This window comes from Aquarana catesbeiana, linkage group LG08, assembly GCF_042186555.1.
Source record: "Aquarana catesbeiana isolate 2022-GZ linkage group LG08, ASM4218655v1, whole genome shotgun sequence".
In the NCBI taxonomy this organism is placed as follows: Eukaryota; Metazoa; Chordata; class Amphibia; order Anura; family Ranidae; genus Aquarana; species Aquarana catesbeiana.
The window spans coordinates 302193755-302210941 of NC_133331.1; the positions used below are offsets into that span (position 1 = coordinate 302193755).

At 45.9% G+C, this 17187-nt stretch overlaps 1 long non-coding RNA gene across 1 annotated transcript; it reads left to right on the forward strand.

The window, feature by feature from the left end:
• The first annotated feature begins 413 nt into the window (after nt 1-413).
• On the forward strand, nt 414-1508 carry LOC141105044 (uncharacterized). The gene is made up of 2 exons (XR_012235530.1): nt 414-1085; nt 1233-1508. It is a non-coding gene; the product is annotated as an uncharacterized lncRNA (long non-coding RNA).
• The last annotated feature ends 15679 nt before the right edge of the window (nt 1509-17187 follow it).

The following is a 17187-nucleotide window of genomic DNA, read 5'->3' on the forward strand; positions in this document are numbered from 1 at the left end:
GCGCGCCCCATAGGCCTTCTGCATGTGGACGAGCTCTCGCACGGTTCCCGGTGTGGATTTCGTTAATCGCGCCGGTGTCTTATCGAATTCAGTCCCCTATCATATAGTGTCCTCCCTGTACTGCGCAGGCGCAGTACGGAGGACAAAAGAGACGCCGAAAGTCTCCGAAGTTCAACAGCTGATCGTCAGCTGTACACGGCGCCTGCGCATTTATTCTTACCCTATGTCCAGGTTCATTCCCTACTATCCAAGTGGACATAGAGTTAGAATAAATATTTGCCGAGCGCAGCGAGGCCGTGCCCGAAGCGTGGCGAGCGAAGCGAGCCCGCGAGGGGCCCTCTTACACAGCCATCCCTAACAGGTGCCCGAGCGCCGTGTACAGCTGATGGTCAGCTGATCAACTTCGGGCATTTTCGGCATCTCCTGCTCCTCCGTACTGCGCAGGCGCTGCGCCTGCGCAGTACGAGGCGGACACTATCTGATACGAGGACACTATATGGCAGAACACCGGGACCGCATACCCGCCGGTGACGTCAAGACGCGTGACGTCATCACGCCCCCATGGGCGTGGCTACGCCGCGCGCCTCGTCGTCTGGGGGATGCCCGATCTCCACACATGGCTGCTTGTTTTGCAGCTGACTATGTGGAGTGGACACTGATTGGCTGATGTCCAATCAGCTGTCCTATTTAGGACACAGACACTCCTTTGGCATCTGTCAGTCTTTTGAACTGCTGCCTGGAGGTCTGGTCTTGAGAGATCACTAAATAGCCACAAGGTAATTTGAATAGATACTTTGTTCTAGATCATCTGAATACTTTTTCTACACACCTACTCTCCCCTTTTAACCACAGCTGAATGACCACTCTATCCTTCAGCAAAGCATTGGCTTAATTATATGCCTTGTACACTTACAAACATCACTCTTTAAATACACAGATCTCCATCGGTCATCCCTTGTGAAAGTGCTGCAACGCTCTGCATCACACTCCTGGTTGCCCACCTTGTGTCATGTGAACCAGAAGCCAGCCTGCTCTCAGTTATACTGTTTTAACTGCTGTTTTTTGTCTTTATGAATCAAATTGATGTAAGTATAATTAGTCCATACCAGACCTTTTCTATACTACTTCTTTCAATAACTACTAAAATCGCATATATTGCAAAAATGCAGTCGCATATAATTTATGACGACATAGATATTCTCTATTATTATTTTGTCCTTTGATATTTACAGATAGATTTGAGCACCCAATCATAAATCCCTTGATGAAGGAGTAATACATACCTATTTCCGAAACATGTCGGGTACACGCCATACACCTCATCCGCCTGATTCTCCATATACAGGCTGCGGGCTGTAGGCACATGGGTGCTATATCCTCTATATGCAAGCGAATGTATAGTGTTTGTATTTGCACTTTATACAATTGTAAATTCTACTGTTATATTTTTTTATATATTGAATGTGTTTAATAAAGATGGCACTCTAGTGCACTTTTATATATAACAATCTATGAGATTTAATACTCACTTGTGGCCACTAATATCCATTAAGGGCGACCCCTAATGCACACTTAGTGCATAATTTTCTCTATAGTTCCAATTTCCAGGATATTGGCCCCCCTCCTCCCCTTTTGTACACACCTTGCTCTCATTTTCCTTTTATGTCTCCGTGAATAAGTTTCACAAGCATAGACAGTGTCATATTGATTGATTTTGTATCTTAAAAATATCTTCGTTAAAAATTACTCAATAATAATTATTGTACGGGAAACCTGTCCTTAAAAAGGCACGACTTATTCTGACTGAATATTCACGACAATTTGTATGTGTATGTTGTGAATGTGTGCATCAATTTAACTGTTTTTCATTCTTTTGTTTTGCCATAATTAAAAAGAGGGATGAGCCGAATGTATGTGTAATATATATATATATATATATATATATATATATATATATATATATATATATATATATATATATTTTTTTTTTTTTTTTGTCTGTAGGAAAAGGGTGTTTTCAGGTAGCCTAAAGGTCGATATTAAGAAAAAAAATCCTTCAAACGGCATGCTTAGGGGATGCATTAAAACTGTACATTGTTTCATAAATCATTTTGCAAAAATCCAAATCTTCAAGTGTCAAGTGTCATCAAAATAAATTCCAAGGCTGATAGCTGCACTCACTAATTATCCACACTAGAAAGAATATAAACCCATACAGGTGTTGTGCCGTCATATAAATAATCAGTTCACATGTGCTGCCAATCAAAAAATAAATAATATAAATCGAAAAGTCCCATTACTATCAAAATGAAGAAAAAAGAAAGGAAAATAGTCCAGTGAAAATACATTTCGCCAGTGAAAGTCTTTCAAAAGGAATAATTCAACGAAAACGCAATTCACAGGTAAAAAATCCTCATCACCACAAATGCATCCAAATGTGTAACACAGATTCTGCCTCCCAGAGGGTTAGACCCCCTATTCCAAAGAGGTCTAACAGCGCTTATGGGGGCACATCCCACCAATGGATGGATGAATTGTTAGGATCTGCTATCTTCAATTACACAATTTAATAGCTGGATGGATGGATAAATGAGTGTAAGCCTCCACATGCCTTAATTGGTAAGTGATTTGAAGTCAGCCTCCACATCTGTAATACGCCATCCTGGACGACAGGTGGATGGATTAGAGCAGGGGTCTCAAAATGGCGGCCCTCCAGCTGTTGCAAAACTACAAGTCCCATCATGCCTCTGCCTGTGGGAGCCATGGTTGTACCTGTCAGCCTTGCAATGCCTCATGGAACTTGTAGTTTCGCAACAGCTGGAGGGCTGCCAGTTTGAGACCCTTGGATTAGAACCTCCACTCCCACAGCTTGTTGCCCAAATGTATGGAAGCTATGCGTGTATCTCCACTGATTCAAGACACCACTGAGAGCCATCCTTCTCAACAGATTAAACAGGCAGCCCTCTGCTCAGCCACAAAGAAGGCAGCATATAAAAGAGGAAGAGAAAATTGCTTGTGGTGCAGTAAAAGACAAATTTATTTAGGAAAATCAGGCATCTACTCAAGTAGATAAAAGTCAAACAGCAAGTAAAAAAAACTCCCACATTGAACACCCCGTGGGATGACGTCACTGCTGAAACTCAGCCCTACGTCTTTTGTCCGAACGGACCTTGCCACTGGGGCAACGAATAACATTACAATTCTCAGGGACATGATCAGTGACAACATATTGTGTCATCAAATAAATTACATATGTAATCATTTTATTTTCCTTTCTCCATTGGCTCACATACAACAGTGGCAACCCAGTCCAAAAAAAGTCTTTATTAGGTAGGTTTTTCAAAGACAACACATTTTTGTTGTAGCAGTGTCAGACCATAAGTGAGCGCTGAAAGTAGCAGAGACAATGTGGCTACTACATACTAAAACAAAGAATTCAGCCACCTGTGCCTTAAAGCGGAGTTCCACACAAAAATGGAACTTCCGATTTTCGGAACCCTCCCCCCCTCCGGTGTCACATTTGGCACCTTTCAGGGGGGAGGGGGGTGCAGATACCTGTCTAAGACAGGTATTTGCACCCACTTCCGGCATAGACTCCCATGGGAGTCTATGCCTCTTCCCGTCCCCACCGCGCTGTTTGATGGGAACACACAGCTCCCAGGAGAGAGCGGGGACCACTTGGGACGCGCAGCGCGACTCGCGCATGCGCAGTAAGGAACCGGGAAGTGAAGCCGCAACGCTTCACTTCCTGATTCCCTCACCTAGGATGGCGGCGGCAGCTGCCGAGAACCAAGCGGGTTCTCGGCGTCCCCTGCCGACATCGCTGGACCCTGGGACAGGTAAGTGGCCATGTATTAAAAGTCAGCAGCTGCAGTATTTGTAGCTGCTGGCTTTTAATATTTTTTTTTTTGGGCGGTGTGGGTGGACCCCCGCTTTAAGAGTGCTGACTACCAAACCCTCCTCCATTCCGTCATGAGAAAACTTAAGGATGGAAACCTCATCCTCCAGGCGAAAACCCTTAGATGTATGCCAAGAGTTATAGCAAGTAGATGGCTCTTGTCGCCTTCTTTCTACTGTTCGGAAAAGTAGAAATAAGCTTATTGGATAATACCTTTTTCCTCAGGATTTCTTCTTCCTTTTTGGCAAAGTTGCTTTTTCTAAGATAGAGCAAGTAGATTGCAGCCAAAAATAAGAAAGTCTTTTCTATTTTTTTCAAGAATGAGTCAAATCAACACATTTTCACCATAGTACAGTCTATAGCACATGTGTTGACTACCTGCCTCACTGATGTTGTGCCTGTAACAGAATGTCCCACACTCCGCTTGAGTGCTTCCATCATATACCACTTCCTCTAGTCTGAATATAAATATTAGATATTATAGCCGCATGTTAAAACCAAGAACTAGGCAGGACTCGTTTGGCTGGAAAGCTGGAACTGTTTATTTGAACAAGAATGGCTAATCCCATCACAGAGGATCCTTAATTAACCACCTGGATGACTCAGATATCTCATTGCAGGTCAGACTTGCCGACTCCAAGTTTAGGCTGGATTCACACCTATGCAGTTTTAGTGCTTTTTGCATTTTGCAGATTTGCACTACAGTCCATTTAACATGGTTTCCTATGGAACACATTCTGTAGTGCAAATCTGCAAAATGCAAAAAGCTCTAAAAATGCATAGGTGTGAATCCAGCCTTAGAAGGTAAAATACACATAAGTATAAACTTTCAGGCAATAGGTGAGTTAATTAGCACAACTAACAATGGGTGAAAGACCCTTAGGAGGCACAATAGACCTACTTGCAATAAACACATTATAGTAGACAACCCCAGACAGGTGGCTTTCTGATGACATCAGCATCTGCTATGAGTCCCACAGTTTAAAGCAGTCCGTTCTGGAAATGTGGCATTTAGGCCCTTAACATGGTTTCAAGAGTCTGTGTGTCTTGGGGAGACATGGAATTGAATCTAAAGTAACATTACTCCAAGGGTCCCCAGGCATATTCCCAGAGCCATCTTTAATACTGATTGGACCCTGGGCAAACATTTTCTTGCCCCCCCCCCATGCAATTTCGCTCTTCATCTGTTCTGATTCTACAATAAATAGCAACTAGACTCAAAATCAGTTTACTGAATCAGATCAGCCAGCATTTGCGATTGGTTGCCAGAGGTTACAGTGTATCCTTACCACTCGCGGACTGGCTGCTAGAGGTTATAGCACACATTATGGCTCACGTATTATTTGCTAGAGGTTACAGCACATGACTTCTGTTTGTTGATTGGTTGCTAAAGATTACTGTACATCAATACTGCTCACTGATTGGTTGCTGGAGGTTACTGGACATCCTTAACACTCACAAATTGGTTGCTAGAGGTTACTGCACATTATTACTGCTTACTGATTGGTTGCTAGAGGTTACTGCATATCCTTACTGCTCAATGATTGGTTGCAAGAGGTTAGTGCACATCATTAGTGCTTACTGATTGGTTGTTAAAGGTTACAGCACATCATCTACTCACTGCCTGCACACCATAAACTGGGGAGGTGAGGGGACCCATCAATAGACAAAAAACTCCTAGAGATTTTAGGACTTCTGGGATCAGTGGCAATGCTGGCGGGAGAAGGGGTGTGATCAGTGGCAATGCTGTGGGGTTGATGGGATCAGTGGCAGTGGTGGGGGGATGGAATTAGTTAGGAGGCAGTACACTGTGGTAAATTCTGGATCATGTAGAGCAAAGCTGGGAATTTTTCACAAGTATATAGTGGGGGATTCTACAATGACCACCAATGTAATGGAGAATTTACAATGAACACCAATGTGAGGGAGGATTTACACTGACCACCAATGTGAGAGGGAATTAACACTGACCACCATGTAACAGGGGATTTTATGTCACCTACCAATATGAAGAGGGATTTCTTCACTGACACCAATAAAATAGGAGCATTTACACCAACTACCAGTGTAAGGGGGAATATACAATGTCCTCCATGTAAGGGGGAATTGGAATTTACACTGACAATCATGGTCAAGGAGATTTGTACTGACCATCAATGTGAAGGGGGATTTACACTGACCACCAGTGTAAGGGCAATTCTGTGCTTACCACCAATGTAAAGGGAAATGTACACAATGTAATGAAGAATTTACACTGACAACCAATGTAATGGGGGATTTTACATCAGCAACCAATGTAGTGGGGGATTTTACATCAACAAACCAATAAAGGGGGATTTCTACACTGCCCACCAATGTAAGGGGGGTTTACACTCACTACCAACTTAAAAAGGGCTTCTACATGGACTACCAATGTAAGGGAGGATTTGAAACTGACCACAAATGAAAGTTTGGATTTTTTTACTGATTACCAATATAAAAAGGAGTTTCTACACTGGCCACCAATGTAATGGGGATTCACCCTGACCACTAATGTAATGGGGATTTACACTGATCACTAATGTAATGGGGATTTACACTGACCACTGATCTAATAGGAGCATTCACAGGAACCACTAATGTAGGGTGGGATTTACACTGACCACAAATATAAGGGGGACCTTCACACTGGCCACTAGTGTGAATGAAAGGATTGTACACCAAGCCCCAATCTAATGAGAGGATTTCTACTGACCACCAATGTAACTGAGACATTTAGCCTGCTTTCACATTTGAGTGTGTGTCGGGAAAGCATTCAAAATTGCTTTCCTGACACCACAAAAATGTACTGCCCTTTAGCAGATACACAGAAGTGCCATTTATTGTTAATGACACCCTCGGGCATCGGCTGAGATGTGCGTATTCACATGCACCACAAGTTACGGTGCTGTGGCACCATGTTATTTTGAAAAAGGGTTCCACTTCCAATTTGCTTACCTTTGCAGAACAGGCTGTAGGACTTTCAAGCATGCCCCTTTACCTCCCCAGTGGGCAGCATTTAGCAGAAGTGATGGTGATATGAAACCAGGGGGGCATGATATACATATGAATGCCGCCTCTATTAGAATATCAATGCAGCCTCTCTGCAGCTATTTACATATTAATGCAGATGCTATTTACGTATCAATGCAGGTTATTTACATGTTAACACAGGGTCTGCAGGTGAGTCATCTGTACACGGCAATAGGCAGAGCTGAGCAGCATTAGTAACAGAACTTCACACTAAGATATCAGGACACAGCACGGGACTAAAACTTCAAGGGACAAGGACATTTGAGCTGGAATAGTTGGCAAATAGGAATGAACTTCAAGTTCGAGTCAAACCCATGTTCGACTCGAACATCGCCTGTTCAGTTGTTCGTCGAATTGTGAACGTTATGGGCCGTACGCGCCAAATTCGAGTGGAGTGTCACGGCCCATAATTCACTGCGGCATCGCAGTGCATTGCTGGCTGATGATTGGCCAAGCATGCACTATGACCCGCATGCTTGGCCAATCACAGCGCCGTCTGTACAGAGAGCCGTAATTGGCCAAAGCCAGGGTGGCTTTGGCCAATTATGGCTCAGGCAGTTTAGTACACGCCCCACACTATATAAGGCCGCCTGCGTGGCGGCCTTGTGTCGTGTGTTGTGGCGGCAGAGAGAGATAGACAGAGAGACAGTGTCATTTGATTTAAGTTAGATAGAGTAGGCAGGCGAGTCAGTTTGCTGCACTTACAATGTATTGTGCATATATATATGCATCCCAGGTGTTGTATATATATATATATATATATATATATATAAATATATATATATATACTGTATTCAGTTTAGCTAGATCCGTTCCTGTTATTCTCTTTCTAATATACTGACAGGCAGGCAGGTGTTTTTTACAGTATTTACAGTAAGTGTACTGTGTCCTCTGCACAGTGTGCAACTAAAGCTACCTGAAGACAATTGCTGGTGTTCTGATCCTATTAATACCACAGGCAGGCAGCTGCAGTATTTACAGTTAGTGTACTGTGTCCATTGCACAGTGTGCACCTAAAGCTACCCGAAGACAATTGCTGGTGTTCTGATCCCATTAATACCACAGGCAGGCAGCTGCAGTATTTACAGTTAGTGTACTGTGTCCTTTGCACAGTTTGCACCTAAAGCTACCTGAAGACAATTGCTGGTGGTCTTCTGATCCTATTAATACCACAGGCAGGCAGCTGCAGTATTTACAGTTAGTGTACTGTGTCCTCTGCACAGTGTGCACCTAAAGCTACCTGAAGACAATTGCTGGTGTTCTGATCCTATTAATACCTCAGGCAGGCAGCTGCAGTATTTACAGTTAGTGTACTGTGTCCTTTGCACAGTGTGCACCTAAAGCTACCTGAAGACAATTGCTGGTGTTCTGATCCTATTAATACCACAGCCAAGCAGCTGCAGTATTTACAGTTAGTGTACTGTGTCCTCTGCACAGTGTGCACCTAAAGCTACCTGAAGACAATTGCTGGTGTTCTGATCCTATTATAACCACAGGCAGGCAGCTGCAGTATTTACAGATAGTGTACTGTGTCCTCTGTACAGTGTGCACCTAAAGCTGGTGTTCTCATAATAATAATAATACTGGCAGGCAGTTGATTCTGCTAGCTGCAGTATGATCAGTATATATATACATCCCAGCTTTGTGCAGCTACATCTCACTGCAGGCCATTAGTATGTCTGGAAGGCCAACAAGGAGAGGCAGACAGTCACAAGCCAATAAAAGAGGGCAAGCAGGCTCTGTGTCTAGAGGCAACAGTGCTGGTCGTGGACACGGTGCATCCTAATCAGCACGTGGCCGTGGGACACGCTTGTCCTTTTTTTCGGGAGCTGGCCGTGTTGAGCCACAACATTGCCAGATGAACTTGTAAGTGGCTGCGGATCATGTCGTCCTTAGTGACCCAGAGGACTCTGGACAGAATGTCTCAGCAAACCTACGCTGCATGGCCTCCCTGATTCTGCAAAGCCTGCGGAAGGATCCTCGTATTCGTGGTATCAAGGAGAGGGATCAGTACTGGCAACACTCCTTGATCCACATTACAAGGGTATGGTTGTGGACCTTATCTTGCCATCGCAGAGGGAGCAGAGGATGGAACATCTTTGGGAGGCCTTGCAGAAAGGTCTGTGCAACGCGTTCCCAGAGACTGGGAGGTTGCAAACTCCTGTTCCTGGACAACGTGTTGCTGAGGCTTTGGTCAGTCAAAGAAGGAGCGGTGGAGAAGGTGGCCGTCTGACCGATGCATTCAGGCAATTTTTTAGTCTGCAGCCCCAAGGTACGATCAGTTCCAGCAACCATCGCCAGCGTCTGTTTTACATGGTGCAGAAATACCTAGGGGCAAGATCAGACTTGGACACCTTTCCCAACGAAAATCCTCTGGGTTACTGGGTCTTGAGGATGGATCACTGGCCAGAGCTTGCACAGTATGCAATTGAGTAGGGATGAGCTTTGTGTTCGAGTCGAACCCATGTTCGACTCGAACATCGTCTGTTCGCCCGTTCGCCGAATTCCGAACGTTATGGGCCATTCGCGCCAAATTTGTGTGGTGCATCACGGCCCATAATTCACTGCGGCATCGCAGTGCATTGCTGGCTGATGATTGGCCAAGCATGCACTATGAACCGCATGCTTGGCCAATCACAGCGCCATCGGTAGAGAGAGCTGTAATTGGCCAAAGCCAGGGTGGCTTTGGCCAATTATGGCTCAAGGGGTTTAGAACACGTCCCACACTATATAAGGCCGCCTGCACGGCGGCCCTGTGTAGTGTGTGTTCTGGCATTGAAAGAGAGATAGATAGACAGAGAGACAGTGTCATTTCATTTGAGTTAGATAGATTAGGCAGGACAATCAGTGAGTTAGCTGCACTTACAGTGTATTGTGTATATATATGCATCCCGGGTGTTGCATATATATATATATATATATATACACTGTATTCAGTTTAGCTAGATCCGTTCCTGTTATCTTCTTACTGACAGGCAGGCTTGTCTTGTTACAGCATTTACAGCTACCTGAAGAAAATTGCTGGTGTTCTTTTGATCCTATTAGTATCACAGTCAGGCAGCTAGGCTATTTACAGTTAGTGCAGTGCGTCCTGCTCACAGTGTTCAGCTAAAACTACAAGTTAGTGTAGTGAGACCTCTGCACAGTGTTCATCTAAAGCTACAAGTTAGTGCGGTGCGTCCTGCTCACAGTGTTCAGCTAAAACTACAAGTTAGTGTGGTGCGTCCTCCTCACAGTGTTCAGCTAAACCTACAAGTAGGGATGAGCTTCGTGTTCGAGTCGAACTCATGTTCGACTCGAACATCGTCTGTTCGCCCGTTCGCCGAATTGCGAACGATATGGGCCGTTCGCACCAAATTCGTGTGGCGCATCACGGCCCATAATTCACTGCGGCATCGCAGTGCATTGCTGGCTGATGATTGGCCAAGCATGCACTATGACCCGCATGCTTGGCCAATCACAGCGCCGTCTGAACAGAGAGCCATAATTGGCCAAAGCCAAGGAGGCTTTGGCCAATTATGGCTCAGAGGATTTAGTACACGCCCCACACTATATAAGGCCGCCTGCACGGCGGCCCTGTGTAGTGTGTGTTCCGGCGTTCATAAATAGAGAGAGACAGACAGTGTCATTTGATTTGAGTTAGATAGATAAGGCAGAACAGTCATTCAGTTAGCTGCACTTACAGTGTATTGTGTATATATATGCATCCCAGGTGTTGCATATTTATATATATATATATATATATATATATATATATATATATATATATATACACTGTATTGAGTTTAGCTAGATCCGTTCCTGTTATCTTCTTACTGACAGGCAGGCTTGTCTTGTTACAGTATTTACATCTACCTGAAGAAAATTGCTGGTGTTCTTTTGATCCTATTAGTACCACAGTCAGGCAGCTAGACTATTTACAGTTAGTGCAGTGCGTCCTGCTCACAGTGTTCAGCTAAAACTGCAAGTTAGTGGGGTGCGTCCTGCTCACAGTGTTCAGCTAAACCTACACGTTAGTGTGGTGCGTCCACCTCACAGTGTTCAGCTAAACCTACAAGTTAGTGCGGTGCGTCCTGCTCACAGTGTTCAGCTAAACCTACAAGTTAGTGAGGTGCGTCCTGCTCACAGTGTTCAGCTAAACCTAGAAGTTAGTGTGGTGCGTCCTGCTCACAGTGTTGAGCTAAACGTACAAGTTAGTGCGGTGCGTCCTGCTCACAGTGTCCAGCTAAAACTACAAGTTAGTGAGGTGCGTCCACCTCACAGTGTTCAGCTAAACCTACAAGTTAGTGCGGTGCGTCCTGCTCACAGTGTTCAGCTAAACCTAGAAGTTAGTGCGGTGCGTCCTGCTCACAGTGTTCAGCTAAAACTACAAGTTAGTGTGGTGCGTCCTCCTCACAGTGTCCAGCTAAACCTACAAGTTATTTTTTTGCGAGCTCTGTACAGTGTTCAGCTAAAGCTACCTGTAGAAGGTTGGTGGTGTTCTCATACTACAGGCAGGCAGTTGATTTTGCTAGCTGCAGTATCACTACATATATATATATATATATATATATATATATATATATATATATATTCCAGCTTAGTGCAGCTATAGGCCATTAGTATGTCTGGAAGGCCAAGAAGGAGAGGCAGACAGTCACAAGCCAATAAAAGAGGGCAAGCAGGCTCTGTGTCTAGTGCTGGTTGTGGAGACGGTGCATCCTCATCAGCATGTGGCCGTGGGACACGCTTGGCCTTTTTTTTGGCAGCTGGCCGTGTTGAGCCGCAACATGCGGAAGACTTGGTCGATTGGATGACCAAGCCATCCTCATCCTCCTCATCCTCTCTCACCCATGCCCAGGGTACTTTGTCTGGCAAAGCAGAGGCCTCTTCCCTTGGCTCAATGTCATCAGTGACTCCTTCCCTAGCCCCACCATGTCCTCCCGAGGAGTCCCTCGAACTGTTTGACCACAGTGTTGGGTACATGCTCCAGGAGGATGCCCAGCGTTTGGAAGGCTCTGATGATGATACTGAGCTCAATGAAGGCAGTAACGTGAGCACGGACAGAGGGGGTGCCCAGGAAGGACAGCAATCTGGCAGTCATACTCCCCCTGCTGCAGCATACTGCCAGGTTTGCTCCAGTGATGAGAAGGGAGGGGATGATGAGGTCACTGACTCAACGTGGGTGCCTGATAGGAGAGAGGAGGAGGAGGCACATCACCAACGAGGCAGGATGCCCTCCAGTGGCCAGCCTAAGGGCAGCACATTGACTGCATCACACCCCAAAGCTCCACATGTGCAGGGCGCTGCAGTCTCTGCGCGTTATTCAAAAAGTTCCTTGGTGTGGGCCTTTTTTGAGACGAGTGCATCAGATCGCACCACTGCTATTTTGCAACATATGTCTCAAGCGTATCTCGCGTGGCCAAAACATCTCCCGCTTGGGTACCACATGCTTGACCAGACATATGTTGACCTGCCATGCAGTTCGTTGGCAAGTGTATCTAAAAGACCCACACCAAAGAACAAAGAGGACCTCTCCTTGCTCCTCATCAGCTGAGATCTCCAACCCCACTATACCTTCAGTCCTCTCTGAGTCCTGCACTGAGAGGAATGAAGGTGTAGAATTAGGTGTGTCACAGCCAAGTACTTGTGGGCAATCTGCTTTTGGTACACCGACGTCAGATTGTTCCAGGCAAATTTCCCTGCCCCAGCTGCTGCACCGCCGAAAGAAGTTTGCTCCCAGCCATCCACATGCCCAGCGGTTGAATGCTAGCTTGGCAAAATTGCTAGCACTTCAACTGCTGCCTTTTCAGTTGGTAGACTCTGCCCCCTTCCGTGAGTTTGTGGAATGTGCGGTTTCTCAGTGGCAGGTACCCAAACGCCACTTTTTCTCACGGAAGGCGATTCCGGCTCCCTGCCGGCATGTGGAAGGCAATGTCCATGCCTCGCTGGACAGGGCGGTCAGCGGTAAGGTGCATATTACCGCTGACTCATGGTCCAGCAGGCATGGACAGGGACGTTACTTAAGTTTCACGGTGCATTGGGTGACTCTGCTGGCAGCTGGGAAGGATGCAGGACAAGGTGCAGTAGTGTTGGAGGTTGTTCCGCCACCACGCCTCCAAAATGCTAATGATTGTGACACACCTCTCTCCTCCACCCCCTCCTCTTCTTCTTCCTCCATGGCCTCTTCCTGTGCTTTTTTCTCGGAACCAGCGGTGCTCCGTAGCCGTTCAAGGGGCTACGCAAGTACGCAAGCCAAAAGATGCCAATGCGGTGCTTGAGCTGGTGTGCTTGGGGGACAGGAGCCACACTGGGGCAGAGGTTCTGTCAGCTCTGCAGGGGTAGGTTCAGAGGTGGTTGACGCCACGCCAACTTAAGGCAGGAATGGTGGTTTGCGACAATGGCACCATGCATGCATCAGTGACACTGTCCCCCTTGTCCACCTGTTGGAGCACACGCTGCGTGGAATAATGGACAGGGCACTTGAGGCAGAACAGAGGCAGGAAGAGGAGGACTTCCTTAGCTCTCAAGGCCCCCTTTATCCAGACAGTGTTCCTGCGTGCCCGCCGATCACACAGGAAGAGGACGAGGAGGAGGAGGAGGAGGAGGAGGAAGATTGTGTCAGTATGGAGGTGGAGCCTGGCACTCAGAATCAGCAGCAGTCTTTAAGGGATCAGTCCCAAGAAACACATGCACTTATACGTGGCTAGGAGGAGGTGGCTGCGGACCATGTCGTCCTTAGTGACCCAGAGGACTCCAGACCGAATGCCTCAGCAAACCTACGCTGCATGGCCTCCCTGATCCTGCAAAGCCTGCGTAAGGATCCTCGTATTCGTGGTATCAAGGAGAAGGACCAATACTGGCTGGCAATCCTCCTTGATCCACGTTACAAGGGTAAGGTTGCGGACCTTATCTTGCCATCGCAGAGGGAGCAGAGGATGAAACATCTTCGGGAGGCTTTGCAGAAAGGTCTGTGCAACGCGTTCCCAGAGACTGGGAGGTTACAAACTCCTGTTTCTGGACAACGTGTTGCTGAGGCTTCGGTCAGTCAAAGAAGGAGCGGTGGAGAAGGTGGCCGTCTGACCGATGCGTTCAGACAATTTTTTGGTCCGCAGCCCCAAGGTATGATCGGTTCCAGCAACCATCGCCAGCGTCTGTTTTACATGGTGCAGGAATACCTAGGGGCAAGATCTGACTTGGACACCTTTCCCACCGAAAATCCTCTGGGTTACTGGGCCTTGAGGATGGATCACTGGCCAGAGCTTGCACAGTATGCAATTGAGCTACTGGCCTGTCCTGCATTCAGCGTTCTTTCGGAACGCACATTCAGTGCTGCTGGAGGCTTTGTAACCGATCACAGGGTGCATCTGTCCACCGACTCGGTCGATCGACTGACCTTCATAAAAATGAATCAGGCTTGGATCACCACCACCTACCAAGCACCTGATGCTGATGTAACCGAATAATTTTTTTTGAAATCTCAGATCCCTTCAAAGACTGCCTATGCTGATGCTGAGTGACTATCCCTGAGTAATTATCCACTTCCTCCTCAATGATCACGCTGATAGCTTGTAAGAACATTTTTGGTTCTGGGCGCCACCACCAGTGCCTAAGGCCCAATTTTTCAGCCCCTGTTTAACAGGAGCGTGTAATTACAATTTTTGATGCAATACTTTGCAGCAAGGCTCGTTTCTGCATTCCAACTAGAGTATCTGTGAGGGGTTGCAGTGTTGTGGCACCAGCACCAGTGCCTAAGGCCCAATTTTTCAGCCCCTGTTTAACAGGGGCGTGTAATTACAATTTTTGATGCAATATTTTGCAGCAGGGCTCGTTCCTGCGTTCCAACTAGAGTGTCTGTGAGGACTTACAGTGTTGTGGCACCAGCACCCCCACCACCACCAAAGGCCCAATTTTTCTGCCCTTGTTCAACAGGGGCATGTAATTACAATTCTTGATCTAATATTTCACAGCAGGGCCCATTTCTGCACCCACCAAGAGCGAGTGAGGACTTACAGTGTTGTGGCACCAGCACCACCACCAAAGGCCCAATTTTTCTGCCCTTGTTCAACAGCGGCATGTAATTACAATTCTTGATCTAATATTTCACAGCAGGGCCCATTTCTGCGCCCACCAAGAGCGAGTGAGGACTTACAGTGTTGTGGCACCAGCACCACCACCACCACCAAAGGCCCAGTTTTTCTGCCCTTGTTCAACAGGGGCATGTAATTACAATTCTTGATCTAATATTTCACAGCAGGGCCCATTTCTGCGCCCACCAAGAACAACACCTAAGGCCCAAATTTCTGCTGAGTATATAGGGCAGGCCCCTACTTTCAAACATCTAACTTACAAACGAGTCCTACTTGCAAACGGAAGGAGACAACAGGAAGTGAGATGAAATCTACCCCTAGGAAGGGAAATTCTCTCCTGTAATATGGGAAAAACATTTCTCCTTTCCACTGATGCTTTCCAATCCTTGTTCCACAAAAAAACCCAAATTTTCAAAAAACATTTGTCATTGGGACAAAAAGTGAGGTGAAATCTTCTGAAGAGGAGGACAGACAGCAAAACAAATGTCACAGGGGTGATAACCCTTCCCTATGTTTTCCAAAAAGCTTAAAAAAGATTTTTTGGCTGCAGCTAAACACGTTAAAAATGTACCCGTTCAAAATTACAAACAGATTCTACTTAACAACAAAACTACAGTCCCTGTTTTGTTTGCACCGCCTGTATACTGCTGTTCAGAGTATATAGGGCCTGGTGGCCCCACACCTTTCCTTATTTTAATTTGGGTGCGGGGTTCCCCTTAATATCCATACAAGACCCAAAGGGCCTGGTAATGGACTGGGGGGTACCCATGCCATTTGTCTCACTGATTTTTATCCATATTGCCAGGACCCGACATTACATTAAAGCCGCAAGCAGTTTTAAATGACTTTTATTCCTTTAAAAAATAGGATTTTTTTTATAACAGCTTAAATGTAAAATCCTTTTCTTTTGATGTACATCACGGGACACAGAGCCTCAGTAAGTACTGATTGGTTATATAGGGTATCACTAGGTGATTGGACACTGATCACACCCTAAACATGAAGTTCAACCCCCTATATAATCCCTCCCCTTTCAGGGATACCTCAGTTTTGTAGCAAAGCAATATAAGTGTATTAGAAGAGGGGCGGGACCTCCGTGTCCCGTGATGTACATCAAAAGAAAAGGATTTTACAGGTAAGCTGTTATAAAAAATCCTATTTTCTTTCTCGTACATCACGGGACACAGAGCCTCAGTAATTACTGATGGGACGTCCCAGAGCAATGCTATCTGAGGGGAGGGGACCACACAACATAGGGTGTAATCAGACCTGAGGACCTCGAACTGCTGCCTGCAGCACACTACGCCCAAAGGCGATATCCTCATGCCTTCCCACATCCACCTGATAAAATCTGGTGAATGTATGGACTGAAGACCAGGTTGCGGCCTTGCAGATTTGAGCCATAGAGGCCCGGTGATGCACCGCCCAAGAAGCACTAATAGCCCTAGTGGAGTGTGCCCTGATCTGAAAAGGAGGAATTTTCTGTTTCAAACCGTAAGCTTGAACAATCATTTGTCGAATCCATTTAGAAATGGTAGACTTTGATGCTGCCTGTCCTCTATTGGGACCTTCTGGCAGCACAAATAAAACATCCGTTTTGCGAAATTGAGCAGTTGCTTCCAAATAAGCCTTGACTGCTCTTACTACATCCAAGGAATGTAGTGACCTTTGTTCCAGAGAACAGGGATCTGGAAAAAAGGAAGGCAGAACAATATCTTGGTTTAGATGAAAATCTGAAACCACTTTCGGTAAAAAACTAGGATGAGGGCGCAATACCACTCTATCCTTGTGTATGATTAAATAAGGCTCTTTACAGGAAAGAGCTGCTAATTCTGATACTCTTCTAGCAGAAGAAATGGCTACCAGAAAACTTAACTTTCTTGTCAACAAGACCAAGGGAATTTGATGTATTGGTTCAAAAGGCTGTTTCTGTAAAACTGACAGAACCAAGTTCAAGTCCCAGGGGTTTAGGGGCGCCCTAACCGGAGGATTAAGACGCGTCACCCCCTGCATAAAGTTTTGGACCAAGGAATGTGAAGCAATTGGCAGTTGGAACAATACTGATAAGGCCGAGACCTGGCCCTTGATGGTACTCAAGGCCAGCTTAATTTCTAATCCCATTTGTAGAAAGTCTAGAATTCTACCTATTACATATTTTCTGGGATGCCA